The 12,051-nt window shown below is 39.1% G+C and overlaps 1 pseudogene; it reads right to left on the reverse strand.

The window, feature by feature from the left end:
• Positions 1–3,231: 3,231 nt before the first annotated feature.
• LOC138166342 (6-phosphogluconolactonase pseudogene) lies at positions 3,232–4,032 on the reverse strand (annotated as a pseudogene).
• Between the last annotated feature and the right edge of the window lie 8,019 nt (positions 4,033–12,051).

Consider the following 12,051-nt stretch of genomic DNA (forward strand, 5'->3'; position numbering starts at 1 on the left):
GGCTTCAAAACAAAACAAAGGAGCATTCTTCTGCCTAGCTTGACCTGAAGGAGATATATCTCATTCAATCTGTCTTGTCTGGTTTATATTCTTCATATATATATATATATATATATATATATATATACACACACACACACACACACACATACATACACACATATCACACATTTTATATACACATACATTCATACATACATACACACATATGTGTGTCTGTGCATATGTATATACATGCTATCTCTGATTTCTATTTTGGTATCAGCTTGGGTAATTGGATTTCTTTATTCTTTGCCACTTTATCAGGAAGAACTGAGTTCATTTCCTGTCTGTAACATATGCTAGCTATGTGACCCTAGGCAGCATACTTAATCTCTCTAAGACTATACATAATGAATAATACCCTTATAACAATTGGTGAAGGGAGTTTCGATACTGGGAGTTTCCATGCTAGGAATCCCCCAGGGTAATGAAATCATAGGCCACACTAAAAAATTAATAAAAATCTACCAAGTTGGGGCAGCTAGGTGGCACAGTGAATAGAACACCAGCCCTGGAGTGGGGAGGACCTGAGTTCAAATTCAGCATCAGACACTTTAACACTTACTAGCTGTGTGACCTTGGGCAAGTCACTTAACTCCAATTGCCCTGCCTTCTGCCCTCCAAAAAGAAAAAAAAATCTATCAATTTATTATTTTAAAGTAATTATTTATTAATAAATAGACCTTCATAATTAATTTGTGTCCAACATCTCTAAATTCTATTCTTGTCCCAGTATTGTGAAAAGATTTTATTTTATACAACCAAGACTAATAGGGTGGAGTACCATTTGATTAAAATGCCAATTACTGGCACAATTAGAGAAAGGGGGGTCCCCCCCCCCCCTCTAAGAAATGCTGACTCAGCAGCCAGTGTATTTCCCCATCCCCTACAGTGAAATCCTCAGTAGATAAAGAACTGCTTTCAGTAAGGTCTGTTTAAAATTAAGGACACATCACTTATACTTCTCCATGGTGTGATTCTCAGCATTCTACAGCTGGGCCCCTGATGTTCTCTTAAAATACTTCTGTTTCAAGATAGTTTCATTAAAAAAAAAAGAGAGACCTTCAGAATATAACTGGAGAAGAGCTATGGCATTAATGCTGAAAATCAATGCATCTGTTTAACCATTCACCTGTCTGTAAAGGTGGGAATTCCACTTTACAAATCCAACTGGGATCAATCCCTTTGCACAGAAATAATAGCTTGGTAACTGACCTAGATTTTAATGTGTGCAAGTTTTCCAGGCAGAGTTGCAAACTAAAATTTATCTAGACAAAGCCATCCAAATGAAACGCTTAAGCTGTTAAAGCTTTAAAAGATTTAATAGCTTAAAATAGCTTTGATGGCTTAAAACTGCACCAAGAATTTTGGGACATACTGTATTTCGAATTTTTCACAACTAATCAATTAACATTTATTGAATTTCTACTATATTATAGTTAAATGCTGTGAAGGACATGAAGATAAAACATAGTCCTTGTTCACAAAACGTTTATGTTTTAATAGGAAGGAGACACACACACACACACACAGAAAGATAACCACCAATATAAGGTAGTATGTAATTGTAATCTACCAGACAATATATCTCTAGGAACTTATAGCAGAACAAAATCACTATATTTTGAGATAGTTTGGGAAGTTTTTACATAGGAGGTAACCAGAGCTTTGGAGGTTGAGTAGGGCCTGAATCACAATCACAGCAGTGGAACCTAGGAGATAAGAGTGATAGAAGTTGAGTCAAAAACACCTTGGTTCACATGCCTGTGTGGACACATACTTGCTCTGTATGGCACTTAACACTTCTGTACTCCAGGTATTCTCCAAGACTACAAACAGGAGATCAGATGCTAATCTGCATTGGTAGAGGGAGTTTCCTTGACAGATTTTTTTTTTACACCAGTGAAACTGCAAGTCAAAGATCTCCCCACTCCCCTCCCAAAAAGGAAAAGAAAAATACCTGCCTTGGAATAAGAGGACCCCAGAGATTCCTTCCAGCTTTAAATGGATGATCCTATGATTCTATGCAATGGCTCTGAGAGCATAAACCCTTCTTTGACTAGAGCTTTGGTCAAAGTATCTTACTGAACCTGACCAATAGCAAACCTTGGACCCCTGCAAAAACTCTGTTGTAGCAGCTAGAGCCTTGAATCAAGGTAATCCAGGAAGAAGGTCTGACCTTCAGCCTGTGTGTCATGAGTCTGACAGTCTAGGGGATTGTATTTAAAAGGATTAGGAAAAGCCTTGAGTGTGATAGGACTCTTAAATTCAAAACTCTGTTCCACCAGGGAGGCATTAAGAAAAAAAAGGCATAAGAACTCATAATACTTCCCTCCTGAAAGCAAAAATGAGGTAGAGGGTAAAATTAGAGTGGCCATTAGCACTAACAAGGTCTTCAAAAGAATAACAAGGAATAAGAGTCATAAAGAGAGTATGGTGGTTATCAGAGTACTGAGAAATGTGGTAAGGCCTTTTAGAGAACATAGCCAATCCAAAGAGGTAGCTATAGAGACAATTGCAGCCATATCACATGCCAACAAATGGAGGAATAATATAAACTCATAATAATAATATGTTTATTTTTATTTATATAAATATATAATAAATAGAAAAATATAATATATAATAAAATATAATAAATATAAAAATATATTTAAATATATAATTATAATATATTATCATAATAATATAAAATCACAGTCTCTTCTAAGAAATAAGAGGGAGAATTTTAAAAGAGGGGTTGATGTTAGCCTTGTTAGCCGTGGGTAAAGCAGTCAGCACCCAGGCCAGTGTTTGGGCAATACTAAATACTTTCTTGAGCATAGAGTTGGTGAATCATGGATAGAATCATGTATTCGTAGTTGGGAAGGATCCTAGAATTCATCCACTCTAATTTTAGCAGCTGATACACAGCAGAGATGTACAGCTGGGCTGTACTGCGCTGCTGTTATGTTCAATGGTGGTGTTTCTGGGAATATTTGAGCATGAGGAATGATTGTTGTTGCATGTACTGGAAGATTAAATTAGGTTGGCTGACCCTAGTGCCTTTAAAAGGTTTAGATGGGGTTTTTTTGGGGGGGGGTGGGTGGGGCTTAAATTCACATTTTAATATTGGGTGGTCACACAAGAGAAACCTTATGCAGTTCATGAGCCTGTTTTCAGGCTCCCTCCCTCCCCAAGAGAGGACTGTTGCCCCACACCCACTGGTCCGTAAAAATACCAGCAGAAAGATAAGGAAGCAGCAGCGTGCAGAGGTCAGCTCTCGGTCTGGCCCATCTGGCTACAAAATGGAATGCTTCTCAAATGGAATGCTCGGCCCTCATCCAGGGACCAGCACAGCCGTCGCCTTCCAGGATCCGCTTCAAAACAGCAGCTTTTCGCTTTCTCCAGTAGCACAAACACGGCCATTTGTGCTGCATTGACAGGCAGAGTGCGGGTCACCCTCTCAGGGAGTGGCTTTGAAGAATCATTGATGGAGCCCACAATTTTTTCCTTCTCCTGCAGGAGAGCGTGATCAGGGAAAAGAGAGCACGTGTGCCCATCAGGTCCAACACCCAAAATCAGATCAAAAGCTGGGCTTGCATCACTCTGAAAGGCTTCTCGAAGCTTCTTTGCCTAGTCTGACGCAGCCTCTTCCAGGGGAAGCGCATTTAGGATTAATGGTGATTACCTGGGAAAGAAGATGGGTCCGGGACAGGCCGCTCTGCTGTCCGTGTGGTACAAGGGCACGAGGCGCTCCTGTCACAATCCCAGCGTCCAGTGCTCGGGGGCGGTGGCCGCGGGTAGCTCTTGGGCCAGCAGCTGGACCAGGCTCCAGGCTGCAGCCCAAGTGAGAAGTGAGCTCCTGCCCCAGCGCCCCTGGCCCCGGCCCAGCCGTGCGCTGCCCGCTGCACCACCAGCTGCGCCAGCGACATGCCCAGTTTCTGGGGGCTCGAGAACACCGAGATGCGGCGAGAGCCTGGCCCCGGCATCGCAGGCATCTAGATGGTTTACAGTATTAAAGTAAGACCCCGGGAAGCCCAGGAGGCACGGGAAAGGCAATGTGCATTATTGTGATTCCCTTAGGAGAACTTTCCCTGGAGTGACTTTAGCACAGGGCTTGGCACATAGTAGAACTTAGTAAATGTTTATTGAATTTATTGAATTGAATTGACCCCATCTACATGCTTCTCCTTTTGCCTTATCTGGAAGGGAAGCAGCCAGCACTTAGAGCATGGATATCTACAGATCCCTTCCTTTGAGGTTTGGTATCATGTAAGAATGGGGTCTTCTCTGCATGGCAAGGGTTCAGAATTGTGGGAAGGTTTGAGCCTGTGATGAAAAAGCCTCTCAGGTGCAGCCTTTGCTTTATTTCTGATACAGAACTCATTTTGGGGTGCCGTAATGGTGTCCCTGGAAGATTACAAAATTAGCAAGAGGAACACATGTAAATCCTCACCCTTGAATGGAAGTTGTTTGCTCTCAGTTCCTTCCTTCCTTCCTTCCTTCCTTCCTTCCTTCCTTCCTTCCTTCCTTCCCTCCTTCCCTCCCTCCTTCCTTCCTTCCTTCCTTCCTTCCTTCCTTCCTTCCCTCCCTCCTTCCCTCCTTCCTTCCTTCCTTTGTTTCTTTCTTTTTTTGGAGGGGGGGAGGCAATGTGAATGGGGTTAAGTGACTTGCCCAAGGTCACACAGCTAGTAAGTGTCAAGTGTCTGAGACTGGATTTGAACTCAGGTCCTCCTGACTCCAGGGTCAGTGCTCTATTTACTGGGCCACCTAGTTGCCCCCTGTTTACTTTCTTTGGACAACCCTTGATCCATATTTCTGAATTTTAGTGAGAAAAAAGTCAAAAGATCATAGATATAGAATTAGAAGGAACCTTGGAGGCCAAGTCTAGCCCCCCTTATTTTACACATGTGAAAATAGGATTAGAGACGTCGGTCACAACACTTTTTTTTTTGAGTGACTAAGGCAGGATTTCAACTCATATATTACATTAAGTATATTAAATGATAATGAATTCAAATATGTAAAAGGAAGCATAATAGAGTAAGTTGTTTAGTAGTGTCCATTTTATTATGACCCTATTTGGGATTTTCTTGGTAAAGACCCTGGAGTGGATCTTTGCCTTGAGTGGATTCTCCAGCTTATTTTACAGATGAGGAAACTGAAGCAAACAAAATTAAATGACTTGCCCAAGGTCACACAGCTAGTAAGTGTCTGAAGCTAGATTTGAGCTCAGGAAGATGAATTTTCCTAACATCTGGCCCAGCACTCTATCCATTTCACCACCTAGCTGACCCAGTAGAGGGAGTAGAAATCAAGTTTTAATGTCAGGAAGATTTAGGTTTAATACCTTCTTCTGATATGTGCCGGCAGTGTGACCCTGGGCAAGTCATCTTACCTTTCATAGCCCCAGGTAGCTCTCTAGAATGGTATGTAAGTGGCAGAGCATTTGCCACTTATAACCTTGATAAAAGGAGCTCCTCACCAGGAATATGAAGGCTAACATTTATATAACACTTTATAATTTGCAAGGCTCTTTATTTATGTTAATAATAATAATTTGCCTTTAAGCTTTAAAGCTTGCAAAGCATTTCACAAATATTATCTCATTGATCCTCACAACAAACCTGGGAGGTAGATGCTATTATTATTGCCATTTTACAGATGAGGAGGCTGAGGCTTATTTGCTTGGGATCACACAGCTAATAATTGTGTGAGGCCAAATATGAACTCAGGTCTTCCTAATTCAACGTCTGTCTACTGTACCACTTAGTTACCTACATCAATGACAACAGGTCCACATCCTAAAATACATTTAATATATTACTTTAACAGATCTATGAATACGTGATTTCATCAATGTGAGTACTTTTCCATACAGTACAGATAATGTATCTGTATCCTTTCAACTGGAGTTACTCTTTTACAGTTTCTTCTGAATATCTTCCACCTAGGATTCATTCAACACAGAGGGTGGAGGTGTGTGTGTGGGGGGTTCTTCTAGGTTTCTAGTCATTACTTGGGTATTGGTACAGCTTATGGATTGTACACTATTATCTGTTGCTGTTGCTTCATGACTGAATTGCCTTCTTTTCCAGGTATATATATATATATATATATATATCTTTGATGAGATTTTTTCACTACTTTTTACACGAAATTTATCATTGTTTATTCATACCCAGCATGCTCTCCTCTATTGATCATTGAATGTCCTGTGACTTGTATTTCTTTTTTTATAGTATTTTATTTTTTCCCAATTACATGTCAAGATACTTTTTAGCATTCATTTTTATAAGATTTTGACTTCCAAATTTTTATTTCTCCCTCTCCTCCCCTTTTCTGAAAATGGTAAGCAATTTGATATAGGTTATACATGTGCTATCATGTAAAACATGTTTCCATATTAGTCACAGTAGTGAAAAAAGAAACAGATAAAAACCCTACAAAAATGAAGTGAAAAAAATGCTTTGATCTGCATTCAATTCTTTATCTGGATATGGATAGCATTTTCCTTCATGAGTTGAGCTGAGCCATTCATAGTTGGATCATCACACAATGTTGCTGATACTGTGTACAATGTTTTCCTGCTTTTGCTCATTTCACTTTGCATCAGTTCATACAAGTCTTCTGTGACTTATATTTCTACAGACTGGTATTCTGTGACTCACAACCATATAGTATCCCCAGAAGAATATTGATTTTTAAAAAATAACAGTCCTTTGTTTCAAGAGAAGCTTGAAGCAACCCAAAGCCCTGTTCAATTTCTCAAAGGTAGTACAACCCATTATCTTTCTTCCTATTTAATTCTTTGCCCATCTGTAGTAACTGTCCAAGAGATAATGATGAATCAGTCTAGATAGGCTGTTCATTAAAGTGTATCAGAGCCTGGACAATAGTCATGCTTTATCCACTTGGTTTTTTGTATGAGTTGTTAGGCTAGATTGTTCTGAACTGTTGTAAATCATCATTTCAGAAACTCTGTAATATTCTTTGATTTGATACAATTAACACAGTTACCTGCAAACAGGAGCATCTTAAGGCCCTCACAATCTATAAAGAATTCTTCTGTTTGATCTCTCTTTGACTATGTGGATCACAACAAAATGTGGCAAGTCCTCAAAGAGATAAGATCAACAAATAATCTTCCTTCCTTCCTGGGGAGACTGTATTCAGGTCAAGAAGCAACAATTAGAACCAAAAATGGAATGACTGATTGGTTTAAGGTTGAGGAAAGAGTACAATGAGGCTGTATATTGTTACCTTGTTTATTTAATTTATATGCAGGGTACATCATATGAAATGCCAGGATGGAAGAATCAAAAGCCTAAATTAAGGTTGCTGAAAGAAATATAAAAAAATCTAGATATGCAAGATGATACCACTCTGATGACAGAACGTGAAGAGGAATTAAGAAACTTCTTGATGAGGATGAAAGAGGAGAATGTAAAAGCTGGCTTGAAGCTTAACATATAAAAAAAACCCCTAAAATCTTGGCAACTGGTCCCATCACTTCCTGGCAAATAGGGGGAGAAGAAATGGAAACAGTGTCAAATTTTATATTCTTGGGCCCAAAGATCACTTCAGATGTGACATTAAAATATGCTCGTTCCTTGGAAGGAAAGTTATGACAATCTGCATACTAAAAAGCAGAGACATCACCTTGTCGAGAAAGGTCTATATTGTCTAGGGATGAGGAACCGGACCTTGAGGCCACACATGGCCTTCTAGGTCCTTGGGTAAAGCCTTTTGAATCCAAGTTTTACAGAACAAATCCTTTTATGAAGGGGATTTATTCAATGAAATTTGGATTCAAAGGGTTTCATTTGAGGACCTAGAAGGCCACATGTGGCCTTAAGACTATAGGCTCCCTACGCCTGAAAATAGTCAAAGCTATGGTTTTTCCATTAGCAATGGTGGCTGTGAGAGTTGGAATATAAAGCAAGTTGAGTGCCACAGAATCGGCGCTTTGGAATTGTGGTGTTGGAGAAGACTTTTGAGAATCCCTTGGACAGCAAGGAGATCAAATAAGTCAATACTTAAAGAAATTAACTCAGGCTATTCACTGGAAGGTCAAATACCGAAGCTGGAGCTTAAATGTTTCAACCACAGAATAAAAGGATGGGACTCATTGGAAAGGGCTCTGATATTAAGAAGATTGGAGGCAAAAGAAAAAGGAGACTGAGACGGAGATGAATAAATAGTGTAATGTCATGGAAGCAACAAACATGAGCTTAAACAGACTTTAGGAGATAGTGGAGGATAGAAGGGTCTGGTGTACTATGGTCCCTGTGGTCACCATGAATTGGATGTAACTGAACGACAACAGGAAGCTTAACAAACATGCTGGACAAACTCTATGCTGGTGGGATACAACTTGGCTGAGTTTGCCAAGAGGTGGATTTGTCAAAGACAATAAATTTACCTTATGCTTTCCTGTTTTATGCTTCGTTTAATGTTTATAATCAGAGGGTTGACAAATGGTTTTTGTTTTGTTTCTGCTATAACATTTACCAAAAATAGTATTATCATAACAGATACATAGAAGATATCACAGAAAAGAGTTTTTATTAAGGTATATTTTGATCTATAAAATCTAACACTTTCTACAGTCATCAAACAATAAACACAGTGGAACTTATTTCTCTGCCTCTAAGGTAGCTAGGTGGTGCAGTGGATAAGGTGCTAGGCCTGGAGTCAGGAAGGGCATCATGAAGAGTCGAATATGAGTGGAATGATTAAATAACAGTAACAAGACAATAGTGTGTGTGTGTGTGTGTGTGTGTGTGTGTGTCTGTGTGAAGTCTGCCTATAGCCTTCTCATATTTTTTTTTATCAAATATGTCCTTGCCTTGCATGTGGATTATGATAAATTTTTTGTAAAATTATCCAAGACAGTTCCAAAGGACCCATGATGAAAAATGCCATCGACCTCCAATACAGAGAAATAATGAACTCTGAGTGCTGATTGAAGCACATTTTTAAATTTTCTTCATTAACTTTTTATTGTTGTTTTTTTGCAACATGGCTAATATGGAAATATATTTTGCGTGACTTAACATGTATAACTGATATCATATTTTCCTTCTCATTGGGTAGTGAAGAGAAAGAAGAAAGGGAGAGAATTTGTAACAAATTTAAAAAAAGAATGTAAAAAATAAATTTTAAAAATTTGTAGAAATGAGAAAGAAGGCCACGAAGATATAATTCATTACCTTTTCAGTAGTAATACTATCTGTAATTTTTTCCCAATCATTTGGAATCCTCCCCTATTTCAGTTATTTTAAGAAGTAACTTAGTGTCCTTAAAATTATGTAATTCCTGACATTGACTTCTATATACACTTGGTCTGATACTTCTTTTCCCCTTTGCTTTCTTTGCTTTGTTTACTATTTCTTTGTGTAGTACATAAGGGATTGTGATAACAGAGTCCAAATGTGAGAATTCCAATGTCACTGACAGAGAAAAAAATATCTGTTGTGGAAATGTCGACAGATTCCCCTCCCCCTTCCCACCACCATTATTTTGTATGGCTCATGTTTCCTTCTTGGTTTCATTCTTCCCAGTTTCATTCTCAAATACCCTTCGGATGATCTGGATCTCATGCCAAACTTTTTGCAGATATTTTCTTCTCCATTGCCCCCTAGTCTTCTAGGAAATGATATTGCACATAACTTTCTTCTCTGTAAGATTTTGCAAATGATCTTCTATTTTAAGCTGGTGTTCCCTTGGATGCCATATCTCTCTACTTTACAGAATCAAGTATTTGTTGGCTCCAGTGGATTTTAGGGTTTGTTGGCTCCCTCCTTATGACAGTCACTTTGTATTGGTAATACTTCACAGGAAGTGATTGTTGAAGGTCTGTGCAATATCTATTTACATGTTTTATGTTGACAATAATTTATTTAGATCTCTGAGGTTGGAGCTACTTTGATTGCATGCCACATCTTTATCTCTTGATCCTTTCTTCTAACTTATTGTTGATTTTGACCTTTGCTCTAACAACACTGTCCCACTGTGAGCAGCAAATTTATGTGGAAATGTAATGTTGTTTGGTGCTTGCCATGTCTACCATCTTCAAACTCTTCCCCTGATAAACATAATTATGATAAAAAGGTATGGAACTTATGTATAATTTACAAGCCTTAAGCCTCCTTTGTTTCCTGACCCTGCGCTGTATTTTCCAGTGATTGATTTCTAGGGTCTACATGTCCATGTTTGTGCAAAAATTACTGAGTGTTAAAGTTTAAGACAATAGATTCAGAGACAGAAAGGACTCAAGAAACCACTATTCATCCCATCATTCTATAGATGAGGAAACTTATGCAAAAAGAATGTAAGTCCCTTGGGCAGGATCGCATAGTTAGTAAGTATCAGAGGTGGAATTGGAACCCTGACTACAAGTCCAGTACCCTCTCTTCTCCACTACACCATGCTGTCTTAATTTCAAGAGGCTCATGGAGTTCTGTTTTTACCTTTTCCTCTTCAATTGATGGTGATAAGTCACAATTGTTGCTATGGTGGATTATGCTCATTATGAGTACTCCCCAGATAAGATAACCAAACATCCCAGGGACTGACATTTCTCATTGTCTTTGAAAGTATAATAAACCAGCTCTGAGAACTCTTCAAGGAGAACTGGTGAGTCATCATTCCGTTTACCTCCAACTTCATTTATCATGAGAATGTCGAGCTTGTTATGAATCAATTTCTCCAGTAGAATGTCACCAGACATGGAGTTCATATTTTGAGTATTAGCAGATTAACATTTATTGACCTTCTAAAAACTGGTTTTTAGTATCCTCTGCCCCTTTTTCCTCCACTCACTGTGACTTCAACACCAGACTGAGAGTCATGCTATATTTTATTCTATTTAAGTCAATGGAGTGCCAGGGTCAAAGATTTCAACACTTAGTGGCCAGGCTACCATGAAGACCTTCCCCGGACGAGTGGGTGAGAACAATTTGTTCCAATTGCCATGATGGCGGCTGAAGCAGGTGCTATGGAGAAGTCAGAGCTTGACTAGTCATTGAAGATGCCAAAGTCACCCACTGCATCCTGGGCCATTGCCAGTCATCTTGAATTTTGCCTTGCCACTTGACTTTGATGAATCTGGAAGAGAGAGTGAGGCTTACGACTTTGTATAGCTCTGTCTCATTTTAAATCCAGTCCACGGTGCAAGTCAAGATATCACCCCATGATGTCATTGGTCCTCTTAGAAGTAAAAGATGAACAACTTTAAAAAAATATTAAATGATTGTCAGATAATACTGAGGAGATCATGGAACTGTATAGAACTCACTGAGTTAGTGATATTTACTTGTGAAAACTTTTTGCGTTGAAATGTGGACTTCAGGGGAGGCTAGGTGGTACAGTGAATAGAATAGAGCACCAGCCCTGGAGTCAGGAGGACCTGGGTTTGGGTCCAGTCTCAGACACTTAACACAAAAACTAGCCATGTGACCTTGGGCAAGTCACAACCCCTATTGCCCTCCAAAAAGCAAAAAAAGAAAAAGAAATGTGGACTTTTGTCTAGGAGAAAACCCACTCCCACCACATCATGCACTTTAAATATTCCCCCCTTTCCCAAACTGAGTGAACTCAGTCTTGATGTCTACAGGAGGGTCTTGGCCCTTTTTAGCAAAAACTGTGGCCAGTACCTTTTCTTTAGAGATGTCTCTGTTTGTGGAACAGTATGTGGAGACTAAGCCTTTTTGTGTAGAGTTTACAGCTCTAATCAAATAAAATTTACAACAGCTATTCTGACACATACTTAATGATGTACATAATTATTGTGCTGCATGGCAATTAGGCACGAAAATAAGTGGCTTTTCTATAATTAGGACAACCAAACCAAAGTTTTCATTTCTTTTCTTAATTAGTTAGATCTCCAGTGAGGGAGGATTTTATATCATTATGCCGGCCTCTTCTACATTTCTGACCACTTGGTTACTCAGTTCCCCATTCTTTTTTTGTTTTTTTGGCTCACCCCCTCTTTCATACTAGGAATAGATTACCCTGCTTTCC

The sequence above is a fragment of the Petaurus breviceps genome, unplaced genomic scaffold, assembly GCF_028583685.1.
Source record: "Petaurus breviceps papuanus isolate PSGF00001 unplaced genomic scaffold, PetGlider_PUasm1.0 221, whole genome shotgun sequence".
Classification (NCBI taxonomy): Eukaryota; Metazoa; Chordata; class Mammalia; order Diprotodontia; family Petauridae; genus Petaurus; species Petaurus breviceps.